The sequence below is a fragment of the Suncus etruscus genome, chromosome 4 (genome assembly GCF_024139225.1).
Source record: "Suncus etruscus isolate mSunEtr1 chromosome 4, mSunEtr1.pri.cur, whole genome shotgun sequence".
NCBI lineage: Eukaryota > Metazoa > Chordata > Mammalia > Eulipotyphla > Soricidae > Suncus > Suncus etruscus.
In genome coordinates, this window is record NC_064851.1 from 13,720,533 (window position 1) to 13,742,849 (window position 22,317).

The window sequence follows — 22,317 nt, forward strand, 5'->3', positions numbered from 1 at the left end:
TGAGGTGCATGAGGCTGGGCATAAGTGGTGCAGGAGATCAAATCCAAGTCAGCTGTATGCAAGGCACCCACAATACCTCCTGGGCTATTTGTTCTGGGCCCACTAAACACGCTTTCTACAAAATGTCAGAGTAAATATTTTTGGTTTTTCAAGATGCATAGTCTCCATTCACAATGCAATAAACAGACAATAAAGGCAGAGAAGAGGGTGGCTGGATTCTAGTATGATTTTTATTTTAGTTTTACTTCTGTTTATAGATGAGAAAGTTAACAATTTTGGCTCATAAACCAGAGTGTGCCAACCCTGAATTGAGGCCTTCCCAACAGATACAGCTTCTCTCATCTCTTGGATTGACTACGTGCCTGTCTGTTATGCTGTACTCAGAGTGCCTTCAAGGCCAACTCTCTTATTTCATTCTTGAATCCTTGTCTAATACCTATCCTTGAGAAATAATCAGAATCCAAAATATGTTTGTCCCACTGAGGTTCCAATCTGTTGGGACTCATGTCGCATCTCAGGACCCAGAGGATGATTCCCAGAACAAATCATGAGATATCTAAAGGCAGAAGCTCCCCAATGAGAGGAGGGCCTGCAGCCAAACCCCATACCACATACATCTTGTCCTGTACCTGCCAGAGACATTAGAAGGCAGCAAACAGGCCTATTGACTTCCACTCTGCTCTTGGAGAGAGAAACTCCATTTCTGCAACTTCAAAGAGAACATCTCCTGATCAAAAGTTTAGACCTGACATGCCAATGCCTGGCTGCCTTCCTGAAGCCCCTCCCATGCTCATTCTCCCAGACCAATAGTCCTCAAGGGACATGGTCAGCCATGGTGGGCTGACACCTGGAGAGAGCCCCATGCCTTTCATCAAGACCTTCAGCAGATGTCACACAGCTGCCACGAATACAGTCATGACCCAGTACAGGTAACAGACAGCATCCAGGCATCTTGGGCTACTTGGCTGATGACCCATGATGAAGTGTGATGAGCCCTCCCTCCCTCCTTCCTACAGAGCATGAGCTCAGAGATATTCTCACCTACCCCCAAATCACTGCCAGGAAGAGCAGAGCTAGCTTGGTGGTAGCTGCCAAGGGAAGTCGGGATGCTTCAGGAGCTATCTAGAACAACTGAGAGGAAGTCTGCCCTCTGTTCTCACCCCTACCCATACCTTTTCAAAACAGACCACATGGGTTCTAGTTTAGAGATGTGATGGAAAAAGTAAAAGAACTTAAGAATACCTCCCAAGAAAGCCATGATAAGGGGCTTGATATGAAACAAGAGAAGGATTCATACCATTGATTCAGGCAGGACCAAGCACAACTTAGAAGGAAATAAGGGTCCCTCTTTGTTCACTTTCCACCAGAACCCAAACACTAATCACAATCCCATTCTAAAAAATCGGCACTCAGGTCAGAAAGATAGTACAGAGGAAAAGATGCTTACTGCACTCAATTCCTGGCACTGTGTATGGTCCCCAAGCACCATCAGAAGGGATCCCTGGTCACAGAGACAGGAGTAAACCTTAAGTGGCATCAGGCATGGGTCTTCCCCCAAATAAATAAGTGTAACAATAATATAGGATTAGGCTCTTGGAACATGATTCTAATACTCTCACCTCCCTTTAGGAATAACAGCCAACTATATCCCTTTTCAAACTCCCATTGTTCAGTAAGCAGCAAATGGTCATTATAGAGTGTCTTGCCCACAACACATACCCATCAGAACCCTCAGAAGGGAACCTTATTGGGAAGCAAGGTTGTTGGTTTAAGTGAAATCATTCTAGATAAAGGGTAGCCCTCCATCCAATGACTGGTGAACTGAGAAGAAGAAAAGACATGAAGAGAAGGAGGCCAGGTGAAGACAGAGGCAGAGATTATAGAATAAATATCCAAACTTATTTAGTCTATCACCTCCCATTCAGAAAAAGAAATTACCAGTAGGGCTCTGGAAAATCTTTATGGAACTAAAAAATATCCAATTGAACTTGATGCAAGCCACAGCTCCCTAGATCATTTCAGTGCCCCTTCTGGTAGGCTGTCTGACCCATTCTATACTACAGCTAAAGAGTCTTCAGACAAAGAACCCTATACAGAACTCACATAAATACTTCAGTCAAGGTTCTCAGTAGAAAATCATGGAATAGGGGCCAGTGAGGTGGCGCTAGAGGTAAGGTGTCTGCCTTGCAAGCGCTAGCCAGGGAAAGATCGTGACCAAGGTTCGATCCCCGGTGTCCCATATGGTCCCCCCACGCCAGGGGCAATTTCTGAGCACTTAGCCAGGAGTAACCCCTGAGCATCCAACGGGTGTGGCCGAAAAACAAAAACAAAAACAAAAAAAGAAAATCATGGAATAGTCTTCCCTTTGAGACACTAATGATGATCTATCTGGCCTGATGGTCTACATCCTGATTATGAAATCTGACCTCCAAAGTTATGAGCAAATAGATTTCTGTTGGTATAGGCCAGCAATGTTGATGTCATTATTTTAATAGCATCATTTGGAAACAGCTCTAGACTTTTAGGGATATATGAAGTCTGAGCATGTGAAGGACAGGCCATTAAAAACTAACGCAGTCAATCTCCAGTTATGTGAGTCTGAGTAAGTTATTTAGCTTTCCTATTTTTCAATCTTCTATCCTGCCAATTAATAAATATATAAATACATAATATATAATAAATATATATAAATAAACAATCATAAGATTATTGTAAGGGAGGTTAGGAAGATCATAACTGGCTTAGGACTCAAGCCTTGCATGCACCCAACCCTGGTTCAATCCCCAGCACTGCATGCCTCTTGTCCTAGGCGTCACTGGATACATCCCATTACTGTATAAATATCCCACAAGTACCTCTAGAATTATTTTGTTCTGTTTTATTGTATTTTAGGTAATATAGTCATAGTAGTGCAATAACTTTTATGGTTTAATTGCTTAGGAACTTTCACCATTATCCTTAAAGTCACTTCTAGTCCTCTTCCTCTCTCTGCTACTTGATAATTTCATTGGGAGGCTAAAAAAAATAAAACCCAAGTGTTTATCATCCATCAATTTTGTCCATTTCATTGGTTCATATTTTTATCCCAAATGAATAAAATCATCTGATAATTGTTCTCTGGTTGACTTACTTTGATTAACATAATGCTATGATCCATTATCCATTAAATTCAAGTTGCAGAAAATTACAGAATTTCTGATTTCCTTTGCATATATATTTTTGCATATATATTCCTTTGCATATATTACTACAACACTTTATATATTTATCTGTCATTAGACATTGCTGATAGCCAAGGCTTTCCTGTATTGGCTGTAGGATTTGGTGTTGTCATGAAAAACAGTGGACATCCATATTTTAAAAAATCCATTCTGAGGGGCCGGAGAGATAGCACAGTGATAAGGCATTTGCCTTGCATGTGGCCAACTCAGGACTAATGGTGGTTCAATTCCCAGCATCTCATATGGTCTCCCAAGCCTGCCTGAGGCAATCTCTGAGTGCAGAACCAGGAGTAACCCGTGAACACTGCCAGGTGTGACCCAAAAACCAAAATAAAAATAAATAAATTAAAATAAATTAAAAACCATGCTGAGGCAGCATAAACATGGTTTGGAAGCCAGGTAGGAGAAACTGCCATCTAAGTGAAGATCCTCAGAGTTGCAGTTGGGGCCAACTGTAAAAGCTACAGAAGGAAGGTTTGAAACAGGACATAGAACCAACATGACTTGCTGTCCTTCTGGATGTAATGGGTGGAGTGAAGAGATCTAGGAATAAAAACAATAAAGACAACAATAAAGAAGAATCCAGGAAGGCACAGGATTAACAGAGACGTTGAGTTCATTATGAACATGTGGAATTGGAGATGTTTCTGGACATGCAATCATTTGTGTTGGAGTGAATAAGAGAGTTTGAGAATCATGAGATGGGTATAAATAAGTAGATATGGTGAAGAGGGTGAATGATCAAGAACAAGTACTTAAAGACAAGATAAAACATTCACTACTGCCAGAGCAAATGTGCCAGCAAAGCCATGTACTCCATCGACATGGATGACATGCAGGACCAGTGCTCCTACTGCTTTCCTACCAGCACAGAGCCCATGCAGATGACCCTGCACTGCACCAATGGCTCCACCATCTACCACGAGATCCTCAACGCTCTGCAGTGCCAGTGCATCCCCCAGAAGTGTTTTAAGTGAGGCCCACTGTGTCTTCCTGGGGGCTCTGCCCATCCCCACAACCAGGCTTCTGTTTGGTCCCCCTGACATGTTCTGCATGCACTCTCTCAAGCCCTCCTGAACCTCCCAATAAAGACAGTATTCTTTTACAAGAAAGAAAGGAAAGAAAGGAAAGAAAGGAAAGAAAGAAAGAAAGAAAGAAAAAGAAAGAAAAGAAAGAAAGAAAGAAAGAAAGAAAGAAAGAAAAAGAAAGAAAGAAAGAAAGAAGAAAGAGAAAGAAAGAGAGAGAAAGAAAAGAAAGAAAGAAAGAGAAAGAAAGAAAGAAAGAAAGAAGAAAGAAAGAGAAAGAAAGAGAGAGAAAGAAAAGAAAGAAAGAAAGAGAAAGAAAGAAAGAAAGAAAGAAAGAAAGAAAGAAAGAAAGAAAGAAAGAAAGAAAGAAAGAAAGAAAGAAAGAAAGAAAAAGAAAGAGGACAAGCTAAAAGAATACTTCAGACAGAACTCTGAGAACATAGATACTGGTTCCACAATTATACTAACCAAACAATGACAGGAAAGAACATGAGAAGGAGGTACTTAGAAGAAGAGAAAATGCAGGGATTAATCATGTAACAAACCCTGAGAATATTAGAAAATGATAAAACCAAGTAAGAAGACAAGGCTAACTATGTCAAATAAAACAAAGATCAAATGGGGAATGGTGCAAAGGGCTAGAATGTATGTTTTATATGGGGGATCCCCAGGTTCATTTTCCAGAACCATGTGGTCCCTGGAGTACTGCCAAGAGAGAGCCCCAAGCATCAAGACAGGAGCAGCCTTAAGCACTGCTGGGTGTGGCCCAATGGCAAACAATCTTTTAAAGATAAAGTCAAAAGAAAAGATTGCAATAACATTCTATTCTCACTTAATATAAATAATGGAAGAGAAGCCAGAGAGAGGGAGAGAGAGATATCAACAAAATGAGCACAGACTTTGCTTACAGTAGACCCAGAGTCAATCCTAAATACCACTGGGATCAATCCCCAAGCACTGTCAACTGGAGGTTAGGGTAGGAATAATAAAAGGAATGTAATAATAAGGAGCAGGTTGCATAGCTTTTATAGTTTAGTAGTTAATTAATAAATATTACATGAGTGGAGAGATGGATGGATTGATATTAATACTTTTATATTGAATAGTCCCAATTAAGTCTACTGTCTGCATTATGAATTACATTTGTGATGGATCCAAAACTCATTAGAAAAGCATACTATCAGGGTATTCTTTCAAGACTAAGTGATATATCATTCCACCTATCTACAGAAAAAGAAAGAGATAGTGGTTAAAATAACAAAATAACAAAAAATCATATTTTTTTAACCAGGACAAGCCTGCCAAAGGTCATTCCAAGTATCCCCCTGCCACTGGCAGGAGATCAAAAGCAATTTTTAACTCATGCCACGAACAACAAAGAACCACATCTGTGTGCATCCAAATCAGACTTTCCAAAAGAAAGGGAGGGGTAATTTTGAATTTACCCTACCACCTCTTGCCTCTGGCGGGGGGAACGGAAAAACTCGTCATCAGCTTAGCTGCTGCCCTTGGAGCCAATAGCACGACCACGAAGCCAAGTCTCTGCGAAATGCATCAGATCAAACTCAATGATCAATAATAAAATCAACAACCTTCTCAAAGCCAAAGAGGTTGATGTTCAGAAAGAACAATCCCCTCCCATTTTCCAGGGCCAAACCACACGCTCATTTTGGTGAGATTTACAACTTTAGCTAATTTTCCCAACATAGCACAATGTTTCAGAAGTCAAAACTTTAGGCTAGGTAAGAGGCCAGAGTCAGAGGGAATAATGATATAATTAATTAGAGGGGTTCATGAGCTTCTTAGATGTCATTTATAATGACCTCCAGCACTAGCAAGAGCAATCCAAGCCACATACCAGGGCTCACCAATGAAACCAGAAAATCCAACAGCCAAAAAGCTCTGCTGAAAGAATGTTCTTTCATTAAATAAATAATGTGCCTGGAGCACTTTTGCTCCTATTGTTCCACTCCAGGCTGGAGACTAAAGTTATGTATATAAATTAGTGACTCCAATAATGCTCCTCCTGGGCTGACTCTACCGGCAGTTGAGACTTTGTGGCTAGGGCTGAGAATTAAATTAACTCTTGGAGAATAGAGATGAAGTGGAGCAGAGAGAGTGGCTATTGAAGACAGCAAAATCATTCATATAGGAAGGCTGAGTGGCACTAAGATTATTTCTGGAATCTTCTTCAAGGGTCTTTAAAAATGAAAAGAGCCAAAAAGGCATTACCAAGATTAAGGCACTTTCTCAGCATGCTGTCAACCCAGTTCAACCTCCAGTACTACATACACCCCAGCTCTACTGAGAGAGATCCCTGAAAACAGAGCCAGAAATAAGTCAAGACCACTGCCAGGTATGGCCCAAATCACATATATCCACCCCCACCCCCAAAAAAATACTAATAGGAAGAAGGAAAAGGAGGCAAAATCACGTCTGGTTTCATTCTGAGATTTTTGGACACCCATAACTAGGTATGACCATCTGTAATTCCCCCTTCCCTGTGATGGGGAGAAAATTTAGCTCTTCCCAACTCCAATTTCTACCTTGCAGGAGAGTAGGGAAATGCACACTGAAAGGGAAATACACATTGGGCAGGATTTGACTTCAGAACCTTCTACTGTGTTCCATATTCCTCTACTTGTCCAGGAAAGGAATTGGAAGTACCATAGCTCTTAATGATCTCTCCAGACAAGGAGGCTAGAATCTTCCCCCCAGCCCATGGATGGAGACCATGCCAACCTGGGGCCCTGGCCTGCCAGCTGCACAGGACATATTCCCAACTTGGTCAGACATCAGAGGGATAAGTGGCAAAAGGACAAGAGCCATGGGACAGATCTTCTTTTTCCAAGAGGCAGAGGAAGCAGACATCAAAGACAGAGGAGGCATTAGCTGGGTGGTCTGAATGTGGTCAGGAAGATCCAAAGGGCAGGAGACAAGGAGAATGTCCTTCCACACCCCCCACACAGAGCTGTCTTTATTTTCTAAACTCAAAACCCAGCATCAGCAGAAGGTCCCAAGAGAAAAAGTCAGACGCAGACAAATTAAAGGTGGGGCTGAGAAAGGATGTGGAGCACTGGGGTACTCAGAGTTACACCATGCGGTCACCCTGGCCAGACAATGGGAAGGAAGGTCAACTAAATAGGATACAAAAGAGAAATTCTCAAGATGAGATTCAGAGCTTGAAAGAGTGGAAAGGGGATGAAAAGAAGAGTGCAGAGAGCTATCTCCCTATCCTGCTAAGGTTTCCACCTCACCAGCCAGAGATAGGCATTCCACCCACCCATCCTACTACAGAGCCCTAAGATGATCATATATATAGAAGCAAAACCTCTGAGCTGCTAGAATTTCCCTTCCTTTGACTTATGGTCAGTTCCCAAACTAGCAAAAATTCTGAGAGCAGATCAATTCCAGAGGACCCCAGAGACTTGGCTAATTCCTGCAGAACTGAGGCTCACCTAGATAGAAGAAAATACACACCACTTCAGGGACAGGTACCCTACTCTAGCTGAGGTCATCCTCTACCCAGACCCAGACCCTCCTAAGTCTTCTGGGAAATGGCACTGTGCTGTGGTTTAAGATGCAGGAAGAGTAATCAATCCTGTTCAAACATTTCTGCTGCCCACTGGAGAGAAGAAAGAGAGTAATAACACCATCAGGGGTCTCAAACTCGCAGCCCGCGGGCCGCAAACGGCCCTCTGTACAACATTTTGTGGCCCTACCCTAGAGGAATCTTTTTTTGTTTTGTTTTGTTTTAGTAGTTTGGGTCACACACCCCAATGTTCAAGGCTTACTACTGACTTTGGACTCAAGAATCACCCCGACTTTGCCTCCTGCGGCCCCCAGGTAAATTGAGTTTGAGACCCCTGCTACATTTATGTACAGGAATGTGTGTGCACATTTGATCTCTACTCAATTGTGGGCTTGAGCTGATCTGCAGGATTCTCTCCCAGCTTGGAGGAGAGGTGGGAAAGCCAAAGAAGAGTAGGCTTAGGGTAAATCCCTGCTCTTCTATTATCTGAAGCTAGGCCCTTAGTAAAACAAATACCTTGCCCTTATGAGCTTTTTTCCTCTGTGAAACCTAGAATTGGGTGAGGACCATAGATGCTCTGAGTCATTTCTAGCATTGGCATTTTCTAGTTCTATTTAATACAATATTTCTCAACTTTGTGGAATCCCAGTATATTTATTTCAAAGGAACCACAGGTGAAAATTGCATCAATAAGGAGGTGGCTATTGGGGCCAGCGAGGTGGCGCGAGAGGTAAGTGTCTGCCTTGCAAGTGCAAGCCAAGGAAAGATCACGATCACGGTTCAATCCCCCGGCATCCCATATTGTCCCCCCAAGCCAGGGGCAATTTCTGAGCACTTAGCCAGGAGTAACCCCTGAGCATCAAACAGGTGTGGCCCAAAAAACCAAAAAAAAAAGGAGGTAGCTAAGGCATGTGGTTAGGAAGTCAACCAGTAGAAGAGGGAAGTCACAGGAATGAAACAAGTTTGGAAAGAGTCATGATTGAGTAAAGGTTGAGAAATGTAATTAATTCATTTTGAACTGGGCTGGCTGTTTGTACTTAATTATTGTCATAGCTATTGTTGATTGAGTTTGGTCCTCTCCCTAACTTGCTTAGTAACATGATGCCTCTATTATCTGTCAAACTAAAAAAAACTCAGCGCTTCTAGCTGGAGAGAACTAGTTGGAGCATATGAGTGCTTTGAATACAGGAGATCTGAATTTGATCCCTAGCAAAGTATGGCCCCTGAGCATGGAAAATGCACAGCTCAGCATTGTCTCTGAGCACAGACCACAAGAAGTATTTCTCAAGCATCAAGCCAGGAGTAGCCAGCCCCTGGGCACTGCTGGGTGCAGGTCCAAAACAAAAAGAAAACCAAAACAGTGTCCTTACCAAAGGAAAACACACTACATAACCTTGGGAGAAAAGACAATTGCCCTCTCTAAATATTGAGTTATGGGTACTTCTTCCCATGCCCCTGGTGTATTACCCAATTCAATCCTAAAACCAACTCTGATCCACTGAGACAATCCTCCTCACTTTACAGAGAAAGCAACTGAGGTACACAAAAAGGCTACAGATGTTCCAATCTCCCACAACAGGTAAAACAGAGACTGACTACTAAACACAACTTCAGCTGGCCCTCCCATGATAAGTTGGGGGCAGACTATTTTGAAGTTGGACATCATACCAGGCCAGGTGTTAGGCAAGGCTATATCATAGAGCAGTGATTCCAGCTGTCACCACAAGGTCGTTGTAAAATTTATGAGTGCAGAGGATGAAATTATCAAGTGTCCTTTAGAGCAAGAGGGGGATGGAGTTTCTTAGGTCAGCCTCCAGCGCACCCCACCCTCAATTGACCTGCCCAGTGTCTTAGATATGCTGAATGCCAACTGTACAGTTGAAAGCCCAACCTACCTCGGTGCCCCCTAATAAACCTTCCTATTGCTATAACTGCAAATATCTCCAAAAGAAGTACAATCATGGCTCAGGAGCAAAGATACCCCAGGGCTAGAAGCCAACTCTGTCATCACTCATACTTTTGTTCCATTCCAAAGGAAGTGCATGAGCAACAGCCTGTCCTCACAGGTAATGTCCTATACAGAAGTCCAAAAGAAGGCACCCAGCTTGCTTTGGAAGGGGCCTTCACTATGCATCTCAAAGGAACAACAATCATTTCAGTCCTGTCCTGACCCATGATCTCAGCCAGTTCACTGGGACTGCACCCTTTTCTCATGCCCCTGGACATAAAATGGACCAAATTAAAAGGAAACCATTAGGCAGGCCAAGTTACAAATGCACTTTATCTCCACACCCCAGAGAAGAATGAACACAGACCCAGGCAACGCTGCACCAACAAGCCCCAAAGTGAGAACACTACCTTCCTACCGCCCCCAGTGGAACCATGCTCAAAAATCTGGTTCCAATTTGCCACAGCTACCCAATGCCTAATTTCACCAGAAAGCACTGCATTCTTGTTCAACGATTTCATCCCCCTCTGGTCCTGTCTGATCTGGCCACAAATCAGGCTGTTGTTCCTTTTCTGTAGACATTGGACAACATTTCTTCAAAAAAGGTTGGCCTCTTCCATTGGCCTGGACTGTCTGGAAGTTTACACAGCCAATGTCAGCCACACCTTCCTCTGCACCTGGGGTCCAGAAGTGTAAACAGACAGGGTGGCCCCAGACTTCAGAAAAAAATTCCTGAGGAAAAGAGAGAGGTTTATCAAGGTGTCAGATCTTTCCCCAAAATTCAGATTAGAGAAACAGATCTCAGAGTGTTGCATAAAAGAGAGTCATTGAAAGGAAAAACACACTGAAGATATGAAATAGCCAATGTCTGAGATTTGTGCTGTTTAATGAGTGACAAGACTGACCAAAGGGAAGTGGAGGGAAGAAAAGGGATAGATGATAATGATCTTTGATGCTCTAAATGCATTTTTAATTTAATATCCCAGCAAATTCACAAGTATGCACTAATCTTGCTTGACGAATGGGGTAAAAGGAGGCCTACAAAAATTCAGGTCGTATGCTCAACAGCAAACAGCAGAGGTCCAGACATAAACCCAAGCCAGCTAAATACAGCCTCTAAGCCCTTATCCACCAAGTTTACATAGTCTAATCCAGGTTCTTGAAATGGTCCTGAGAACCAAAACATCCTGAGTGGCAATGGAACTGACCAATGAGTCATTAAAGCCCCTAGTTTGATTAGTCCTGACTCCATCTGGCTTATGATCCAGATCACAATAGTATCATGCAGGTGACTTGGGATGAAATAGGAAGTGAGAAAGGTAGCCTCAAGGGGATAGTGTCACTACCTTCCTGTTCTACCTCCTTGGGTCACTCACAGAAGATGCCAAGAACATTAGAGCTGGTCAAGTCTGACAAGAGCACCTGCAAAGGCATGAATGCTCACATCCACACTGCCCCATTGGCAGGCTGGCAATGAAGTCTATTGCATAGGAATTCGGTCCAACACCCAAGTTCTCCAGGAATCATGGACTCAAGTTGGAGTGAGGAATTGTTATTTACAGGAAAAGGAAAGTCAATTCTAACTTCCTCAGGGGTGTTCCGAGTCATCGTCTTCCCTTCCATAAAAAGAATGTCAGAAGGAAATAAAAAGCAAAGTAAAGTCATTTGATCTGGGACTAGAATGGCAGACAGTAGTGTAGGATGCTTTGTCTTTTATGTGGCCAACCCAGGTTCAATCTCCAAGGCTCACCAAGAGTAACCCCTGAGCACAAAGCCAAAGTAGAGCCCAAGTATGGCCCAAAAATAAAAAGCAAGGGACCTAGGGGCTTTAATGACTCATTGATTCATTATGACAGTGAGGATTATCTAGTTTCTCAGGATGGTCCCAAGCCTTTGACAATGAGTGGTAGATTTGCTGAAACTAACAAAGTTTTATTTATATGAAATATAAGGGGAGAGAGAAGGTGGGTTACTTGCTCAAGGAGGAGAACAAGGGCTTCTCCAGAAGGGAGAGAGTCAAAAGGGCATATTCCAGGTGGAGATGTGGAAAACCTTCAATGTCTACCACTTTGTCTTTAAGGACAGTGGTTTTATAGCTGAGTTTTCCCCAAACTTCCCCCCCCCAAAAAAAAAAAAATGGGGAGAAGCCCACCTAGGTATTTCTAGCAGGTTTCTAGGGGCATTGTTAAGAGGAAGTGTGTTGGGCCTTTTGATGCCTTGTCCACTTCTTTGCCATGACAAGAAAAATTTCTTTTGTTTCCTCTGAAGCCTTCTCCTTTTCTTTGGTTCCAACATTCTCTTGGTGGTTCTCTCATGCCTTTGGGGCTGCTTCAGAGCTGTGACTTGAAATTTTCTTTAACCCTCATCTTGTTTTATTTCCCTACACCCTCCCCCCAAAAAACTTATTACCTGGGCGTGCCTCTTTATCTAATTTTTTCAACTACTCTCAAAATTGATGTCTGTTCCTGCCAAAGCTAATTGGTTTTCAAAGCCACATCAGCTTCCCTTTTGTACAACGGTCCCCTCCACGCACAGAGTGTTAACATTAGGAACTTTAAAGCTTATCATCACAGGTGCCAGGAGATGTCCAGCAAGGACATAGAGGAACCCAAATAGAGTCCTGATGGGGCTCAGAATTTGTGGTTTGGGAGAGAGTGTCAGATAGATCAACTCTTGTAGGCTTTTCCAGTCAACATGGATAAGCTGCCCAAGTAAGTTTCAAAAGGAAAAAGAAGGCAGGGGCCTGAGTGGGGGTGGTGCGAGCAGTAAGCCGTTTGCCTTGCACACAGCTAACATCGGATGGACAACGGTTCGATATTTCAGCATCCCTTATGGTTCCCCAAGTCAGGAGCAATTTCTGAGTGCATAATCAGGAGTAACCCCTGAGCGTCACTGGATGTGGCCCAAAAACAAACAAAAATAAATAAAAATAAACAGTAAGTATGTTCACTCAGGTTCTAAGAAGATTTACATCAGCCCAAAGATGAAGAGTTACCCCATGTCCATGAAAAAAATAAAGTAGTGGCTAAGATATTGAAGCATTATTCAGCCAGAAAAAAAGGAAGAAGGGCAAAGCAGTGGGTAAAGCAGATATGAAGTTTGCCATGCTCACAGTCAAACCAGGCTCAATCCCCAGTGTCACATATGATATCCTAAGTACTACCAGGAATAATTCCTGGGTACAGAACCAGGAGTAACCCCTGAGCACAGCCAGGTGTGGCCCAAGACCCCCAACAACAACAACAAAAAGAAAACGTAATGATACCACATTACTGTATACTTCAAAGGAGTTAAATTGGTCAAGAATGTGTTATCTTTAAATTATATATGTTCTTTATATACTTAGCTACAAAACACTTATGCATGTTATATTTTGTTGAATTTCTTTTGTTGATTTTTGGGGACCACACCCGGTGACACTCAGGGGTTACTCCGGGGCTTTGCACTCAGAAATTGCTCCTAGGCTTGAAGACCATATGGGATGCTGGGGATCAAGACCCAGGGTCTGTCCTTGGTCAGCCACGTGCAAGTCAAACACCCTACTACTGTGTTTATCTATCACTCCAGCCCCCGTATTTGTTGAAACTTATAGTCAATGAAAAATAGGTTCAGGGCCTGGTATGCAGAAGGTCAAGATTTGAGTGTTGAGTGCCAACACTTTATTTTGGACAACAACTATGGAAACAATTGTCACTGCCAACAGTGACACCCAAGCAACAAGGCAAAGGAGGCCCTGAGCACCTCTGGGTATGACACAAATTCCACCACTCCCCCAAAATTAGGCTTGGAACCTGGGGTAAAATAAGACCACAGAAAAGGCCTAAGCAATGAATAATATCCATAGCAGTGAGGAGTGACTTGAATAGCCCCCAACAATGAAATGAGATGGTGGTTTCTTTGAAATACAGGTGAGGACAAGATCCACCTTCCAATGTTTAATTATTCAAGTCAGTAACCTGAGCTGACATTACAGCACCTCCGTAAAAAATGTATGATTCAAGGTGATCACTCCCAAAGGGGCCTGGACACATCCTTGCATGCTTCATACCCATTTGTGGAGGCAGCTGGAATTTGGACCCTAGGATTTGGGACCTTTCCTCTGCCCTCAGAAAATTTGCCCCCTGTGTGCTGTGCTAGGAGAGGCCACCATGCTGAGGAGCCCATCTCTGGCCCTATAGTTAAGCCACCTTGATCATACTCTGATAGTTTTCTTACTCATCCAATGGCCACTTTCCCAGCACCTCTCATCCCCAGCCTCCTGTCCAGTCCTGCAATGAAAGAATGAGAAAGACAAAGCAGAGAAGAGAGGCACCAACTTGCAGAGTCTTTTGCAATGATTCAAAGTTCTTGATGTGAATTATTTTCTGTTTCCCTGACATAAACTCTATGGGTTAAAATCATGATCTTTTGTGCTCAATCACAGTCATTCCACAAACACATGCTACTCACATGTCCACTTCAGTGGTTAGGAAATGTCAAATTTTGGGGCCAGTACAGTGGCACTAGAGGTAAGGTGTCTTGCTTTGCAAGTGCTAGTCTAGAACGAACTGTGTTGGATCCCCAGCGTCCCATATGGTCCCCCCAAGCCAGGGGTGATATCTGAGCACATAGCCAGGAGTAACTCCTGAGCATCAACAGGTATGGTCTAAAAGCGAAAAGAAAGAAAGGAAGGAAGGAAGGAAGGAAGGAAGGAAGGAAGGAAGGAAGGAAGGAAGGAAGGAAGGAAGGAAGGAAGGAAGGAAGGAAGGAAGGAAGGAAGGAAGGAAGGAAGGAAGGAAGGAAGGAAGGAAGGAAGGGAAGGAAGGAAGGAAGGAAAGAAGAAAGAAGAAAGAAAGAAAGAAAGAAAGAAAGAAAGAAAGAAAGAAAGAAAGAAAGAAAGAAAGAAAGAAAGAAAGAAAGAAAGAAAGAAAGAAAGAAAGAAGAAAGAAAGAAAGAAAGAAAGAAGGAAGGAAGGAAGGAAAGACAGACAGAAAGAAAGAAAGAAAGAAAGAAAGAAAGAAAGAAAGAAAGAAAGAAAGAGAGAGAGAGAAAGAAGAAAGAAAGAAAGAAAGAAAGAAAGAAAGAAAGAAAGAAAGAAAGAAAGAAAGAAAGAAAGAAAGAAAGAAAGAAAGGAAAGAAAGAAAGAAAGAAAGAAAGAAAGAAAGAAAGAAAGAAAGAATGAAAGAAAGAAAGAAAGAAAGAAAGAAAGAAAGAAAGAAAGAAAGAAAGAAAGAAAGAAAGAAAGAAAGAAAGAAAGAAAGAAAGAAAGAAAGAAAGAAGGAAGGAAGGAAGGAAATGTCAATTTTTAATGATATTAAAATTGGGGTTTGGTGGGGTTTGGTTTGGGGGGGCTGCTTTAGGGACCATGCCTTGCAATGGTCAGAAGCTACTCTAGAATCAGAGAACCATGCAGTGTCTTGGAACAAACATATCTCTGACGCTATCAGAAAATGTTCTATGCTATTCCACTGGGATTGAATTCCAGGTTTTCTTGGCCCCAAGTAAGAGTTTTACCTGTCAATTTTACCAGCCTTCAAATAGTTCAAAGCATCAGGGGACAGTAGGACAAAAAAGCAAGCAGACTTCAAAAAACAACTTGCTAAAAATGTGCATGGGTCACTATTCAAAGGCCAGGAAGCCTGTCAGGGGGATTCTGTCAGTTCATGGGTATCAGACCCCTAAAAACCCTAAAATAGAGTATCAGAGTGATAGTACAGCAGGTAAGACACTTGTCTTACATGTGACAACTATATTTAATCTCTGACACCACATCTGGTCCCCCAAGTTCCTGCAGGAATGATCTCTTGAGCATAAAATCATGATTAAGTTCTGAACACAACTGGGATTGGCCCCCAAAGAAAACACAACTCTAAAACTGAGAAGATTAGGAGAGCAGATAGGGAACATGCCTTGCACACACCCAACTCAAGTTCAATCTGTGACTCCAGCAAAAATAGGTTTGGGGGCCGGAACAATATAGCATAGCGGGCAGGACGTTTGCCTTGCATGTGGCTGACCTAGCTTCGATCCCTGGCATCCTATATGGTCCCCAAGCCTACCAGGACTAACTTCTGAGCACAGAACCAGGAGTAATCCCAAAGTGCTGTTGGGTGTGGCCCAGGGAATAAAGGTAGCTTTGGAGAACCCTAAGCACTTCCTGGGTGGCTCTGGGGCTTCCTAGTACTGCAGACCATAAGCCTTACAACAACTGAATAGCTCAGTGGTGGACCATCAACAGATTGACCCCAGACTCCCTGACTCATATACACACCAAATATAAGTGTTGTTAATAAGGGGGAAAAAAAGCTCAAAATGGAGTCAATCATGCCAAGTCTCACCAATACCCACTACCTCACCCAAGGGAAGTTTCAGCCTCTCCCCAAAATGGAATATTTTTTAACTAAGTCTAGAGTTTACAACTAAATTTCAGGGGAGTCTCCTTTCTGAGAACCCCATAAACACACACTCTGTACTCTCTCAGGCATGATAGATTTGCCTGAAATAGTTTTCTTTTATTTTGTTAAAGCCCAGGTTCCATCTCTCTAACTGTAACAAGCCTTTTTTCTTTGGGGTCATCTTTAGAGCATATGCTTTGCATGTCAAAGATCTGGGTTTAAGTTCTACCATTATTCTCAAATATTCCAGAAGCAACTTCTAGGTATCCCCCCCCCCAATAAAAACCAAAAGTTGGGGTTGCCACTTCTTGTAGCTCTCTGTTCTTGCTAAGAGGCTGCCTTATTCATGAATCATTTAATAAAGCCAATTTAATCATTAAACTTAACTCCATTCCATTTGGTCTTTAAGTGTTTTGAATCTCCTTTCTCAGAGAATGACCTACTAGAAAGCCTAGGACCTCCTCTCTCTCCACTTCACCCAGGAATGATAGAATGAGTTTCTCAATAACAGGAAAACAAAACCCCTTAAATCAGTTCCTAAATGAGAAGTATCTCCTTCCTTTAAGAAATATAATTTCTACTGATCCTATTGCTTAAATATGGAAGTACACATTTTTTATTCTTTTTTAAAATAAAATCATTTCTTTAATTGAGTCACCATGCGATAGTTACAAAGTTGTTCGTGATTGAGTTTCCGTCATTCAATGTTCGACACTCATCAGCTTCACCAGTGCACATTTCCTGCCACCATTGTCCCCATTTCCCTCCTCTTCTCCCCAGCTCTTTCCCCTCGTGGGCTATGAACTCTCTCTCTCTAGCTTGTAACTTTTTCCTTAGCAAAACTGTCCATCAAGTCTCTCCACCACCTCCTGGTGGTCTGTGGGCCTCGTGCAGCAATTCCAATGATGCAGATCCTAGGGTCTGAGATGAAAGAGTTCATTCACCAGTGAACAACAATCAGAGACAAATACTTCTGTGTACATTCCAAAGCAAGCACATGGATGGAAAATAGGACTCATCAGGCATTCTCTAGCCTGTGCTCCTGGGGCTTAAAATTCCACTCATTTTTTTTTTGTCTTCTCTGCTCAGATTTGCAACTTGGGAAAACCAGTTTGGCCCAGAGGTGATAATTCCCACCAGTATTGAGTCCTTGGCAGCATGGAAAATTTCCCCAAAGGGCCTAGGGAAGATGGCATGACCTCTAGGGACCACAAAGTTCATTCCTCCAGTATGACAGCTTTTCTAAGCCACTGGTTGCCTCCACAGGACAAAGTCAGAAAAAGTCTGCACCTCATCTAGGTGCCAAAAAACAGATGAGTGAAGTATGAATTATGTGATCTACATATACAGTGGAATACTCTACAGCTGCAAGGAGCAATGGAATCATGCAATGTGCTGAAACCTGAATAGAAATGGGAGATCGCATGTTGAGTGAAGTAAACCAGAAGGACAAACATAGAATAATATCACTTGTCTGTAGTATGCAGGATAATTGGGTGAAGAAATAAATGGTAAAGGGTTGGATGCCTAGATCATCCTTGACCCCAGAGACACAGGAAGAGAAGAACAGAGAAGGAAATAAATCAAGAAAAATAAGAAGATAAGAAAGGGAAGCAAAGTTCAAGGGCCTCAGATAGATTAAAAATGTGGGGGGGGTGGGGGGGTGGCAAAGCTCTATGTTCAAAACACAGACTGACTCAACAACACTGAAAACATGAGATCCAAAATACAACACCAAACTTTAAAATGTGCCTGTTGAGGTAACAGAGAGGCTAAGGGGCAGGAGGAAATTTTTGAACATTGGTTAAAAAAAAAAAATTAAAAAAGAACTTGGCACTGGTAGAGGGATTGGTGCTAGAATACTCAACTTTGTAAATCATGTTTCTTTAACTTTAAAAAAAAGTTTAAATAAATATAGAATCAAATTCTCAGGTTCTAAAGCCAAAACATTGGAGAGACGCGGGTCTAGAAGTGAATGTCGATCTAGAAAATAACATAGACATAGACATAAACATAGACACACACGCGCGCGCGCGCGCGCGCACACACTCACACATCCACAAGGAAGAAGAAACGGATTTCAGGAGTTCCAATACATTTGCCCTTTGCTCCTAAGAAGCAGCAAGCTCTGGAAGTCCTGAAATGCAAGAGAGTATTTTCATCCAAATTCAAGAATTTATTCTGAAGCAAAAAAGCAACACCTGGAGGTGGGACCAGGTGATCTAAACACCAATCCTATGTTCCACATTCAAAGATGTTTCCAATCAATCAAGGCATATCCTGAGTGGGGTAAATTCAGATAAATCCCATTAATCCCACAAATAATGACAATAACTGTAGCTGGTCCCATTGGAAATACAAAGAGAATGGTAACTATTTTCTATTGGGAGGGGGGCTATAAGAAGATACTCTTCCCATCTCCACTGCCCAACACAGAGGCATATATGTCAAAATAGACCATTGTTATAGACCTGGGTGGCTTTGGTATAATCTACGGGGTGGTAGAAAGCTTGGATGCCATTCAGGAGTGCTTTCTTTCTATGCTTTTAAATAAGGCAATTTTTTGGAGGCTGCTGAAAAGGGACAGTAAACCAACTAAGTTGGGCGAGCTATGAAACTAGATCGACAGATAACCCTGTTTTTAAAAATACCATCATCAGAAGTGAAGCATTTTTGAGCAGCTGTATTTTCTAGGATTTTCCTAAAGGCACTTGCATTCAATCCTTCAGGAAATAGTTCAAGTCCTGGGAGTATTGGTTAGGTCTTTGGGATTTTAAATGACCCTTATCCTCAGGCTTGAAAGGAATATGTCATTTAATGGCAGTTCCATTCAAATCTAGAAGCTGATCATTGGTAGGGTGGCAGAGGAGGAGAATTTACAGAATTTAAATGAGCACACCAAGTTGTGGCAGAAAAACATCTTTGTGGTCTCCATCCAAAGATGGGCTCATGGGTCTTTTCTCTGGTGATGTTCTTTGTCTCCAATACAAGGGAATGTCCAATTCATCCTTCATAGATATGATAATGTGCTGACCCCCTTTTCAGTGACAGGAAACACTCTGGTCTTGTACCTTATTGTAGCAGCTGCCATGCAAACAAAACCCAGGTCTCCTAAACATACTTCATCAAGTAAAAACAACATCTGGGTTTCCTGGGTTTACTTTCTGTTGTCATTGAGACATCATATCCCTTCCCTACATTCAGGGTATATCTCCAAATAATCCTAATATCCAATGTCTTCCTCTCTTTACCTCCTCTAAATAATTTATAATGGCCTAATATTTTTCTACAATGTTGATCCTGCAATCCACTGGACAAAGCAATGCCAACCTTGAGGTAAGGCATTTGTCTTGCATGTCACCCCAACTCTGATTCAGTAATTGGTACCTTATACAATGCCCTGAGCGCCATTATGCAACACTCATTATTAGAGAGCAAGGAATAGCTCTGAGAACTATCAGGTGTGATCAAATACCCAAATATATTTAAAAGTATAGGACATCTATTTGCCCACCTTCTGAACTTCTACCAGTGCCAAGATGGTATGAATAACTGGAATTCTTTGGCCAACCGGCCTTTTCTTTTTCAGAATTGAGTTGAAAATTTACTTTACTTAGGTCTTTCTTATATTCAATGCCAAACCACTAAGCAAATGGTTGAAGTTTATTAGTTCTTCTTCTCTTAAAATTATAAATTTTTAAATTAAGCAGATATCTTAATGATGGAAATTTAAGCCAGAAAATAAGGATAAAGCACTTGCCTTGCATGAAGCCAATTCTAACTCAATCTCCCCTGGCACCACATAAGGCCCTCCAAGTACCACTAGGAATTATCCCCGAGCACAGAATCAAGAATAAGCAACAATAACAAAAAATAAAAAATAATAATAGGAATCCCCATTACAATATTGCTTTCCATTTTGGCAACTTGGATTGATATTGAGGAGAGGAAGCGGGGAGAGTTTTGGGTCATACCCAGTGGTGCTCAGGGATTACTCCTGGCTCTGCATTAGAAATCTTTCCTAGCTCAGGCGACCACATAGGGGATTGAATCTGTGCTCATCCTGGCTCAGCTGCATGCAAGGCAAATGTCCCACTGCTGTGCTACCACTCTGGCCCCTTGAATTTCTGTTTTAAGAAATCTTCCACTCTAATTGGTATTTGTCCAAATAATCTATAGTAAACTCCACAAATGCTTTCTTGAGTTGATCTCTTCACCAACTTGGTCAAAGCCTTTCCACTCCTTTCACCCTGGGACTATTTAAGACTTAAAGTTAATAAATTGAAGTGTTTTGACTTATATTCTACTCTGGATAAAGAGTTCTCCCACCTTTATGCAAGGATATGTTCTGTCAGTGGTTCTCAAAATGTGGTCTGGGACAAGAAACGTGAATGCCATCTGGGATTATGTTAAAAGCAAAAATTCTCGGGCCCTGTCTGAGTTGAACTGAGCCACAGACATTCAGAATAAGACTTAGAATATAGTTTTTAAAGAAAAGCCCTTCAGGATCTCCAATTCCAGAGAAAATTAAGTAAGTACATTCCCTGTGTCTTCTTCTGAAGACAGATCTAACACCTGTTAGCCAGGATGCATGAAGCAGGTATGTGAGAAAACCAAACAGTAAATCATAGCAGGAAGACTGGGGAAGAATTGAATTTGAACTTATCCCATATAGAATGTGATTTGTTCTTAATACAGAGTCATCCAAACCCCATAAGTGAGAATCAACAACCTCAAAAGAGAAATTCAGAAGTCTTCAAGTTCTGCCTTGCGAAATTGGAAGTTTAGCAGCACATATACTAAAATTGAAACGATACAGAGAAGATTAGCATGGCCCCTGCACAAGGATGACACGCAAATTCGTGAAGCATTCCACATTTAAAAAAAAAAAGGCATAAAAGAACATTTCTGTAGCTTTCTCTTTCCTCCATGCCTTTGCATTCTAGGCTACAAGGAGAGAAACCTTCACATCTGGCCAGAGAAAATGGGCCTCCAATTGGGTTGAGCAAATTACAGTTATTACTAGTTCTCTCTCTCTCTCTCTCTCTCTCTCTCTCTCTCTCTCTCTCTCTCTCTCTCTCTCTCTCTCTCTCTCTCTCTCTCTCTTTCTCTCTCCTTCTCAATTCCACCTCACCCCCTCTCTTGGTCACAAACAGGGGCGCAGTTGTAGGAAGTGAGTAACAGAGGCCAACTTTGTTACTCTAGTCAAAGACTGATAGGGGGATTCAAGCAAAGTGGATGACTCTAGGAAGATCTTAGAAAATAAAGAACTCAAATGTGGCTTACTCTTGAACTGACTCAGACCTTAAATATCATGATGTCTACTTTAAAAAACAAACAATTTGATCCATGACCCTAACTGGCAACTTGGTAAAAAGCAAAAGATTTACACCATCTAAAGAGAAACCGGAGTTTCAAACTGGCAACTTGGTAGGATCTGCATTTTATTAGTTTAGACTCCTAGAGCACAGACTTAGCAATGAAAATGGATATACAAATCACAATCCACAAAAGGCTTGTCCAAACTTGTTGTCTGAAGCCAGAAAGAATAATTTAAAATAACTAAAGGATTTACCGAAGCCCTTATAATAGAATGCTGGAAATGTCCAGAATAGAGCCTTAAAAATATTGAGGATGACAAAAAAATGAAAAAGCAGGAAAATATTTTTATGAAAAAAGACAATCCACAAGTGGTAAACTCAAGGTCACAGAGATCCCTGCAATGCCTGGCAAACACTTTAAAGTCATATGACATCTTGAAATGACTAGCTGGACTTTTACAAATCACAACTACGTATTATTATTACCCAGTCAAGACTTAGAGGAAGTGGCCAGAGAAGTCAGAGGGAAATCAGGTAAGTGGGGCAGCTAGGAAGAGAGTAAAGAAGGAATGGCCAACTAGGCTGAGCATTGCTCAAAGGTAAACTTCACTGACAACTCTAAATATTCTAGTAGATTTAGCACCAGTTGGAGAGCCCTGGTAATTTGTTCACAGATATTTAAGGCAGAGGGGCGGGAAGGAAGGCTGACTGATGGGGCTCATTAAGAGGTAAAGAATTGGAAATAGTAGGTAGATATTATTTTGGAAGTCTGCAAAATACTCATGACAAAGCGCAGCTATTAAGGTAATAAGATATTCACACAAGAATAATCAATTCACACCAATGGGATAAAATAGAAAGTTCAGGAGCAACCACCACCCATGATTTATGAAGCA

At 41.8% G+C, this 22,317-nt stretch overlaps 1 protein-coding gene and 1 non-coding gene across 2 annotated transcripts in view; one reads left to right on the plus strand and one right to left on the minus strand.

The window, feature by feature from the left end:
• The window catches only part of ANO2 (anoctamin 2), a 350,630-nt gene that overhangs the window by 298,992 nt on the left and 29,321 nt on the right, over window positions 1-22,317 (minus strand).
• LOC126008489 (U6 spliceosomal RNA) lies at window positions 20,880-20,982 on the plus strand. Its single transcript, XR_007495817.1, has one exon. It is a non-coding gene; the product is annotated as a U6 spliceosomal RNA (small nuclear RNA).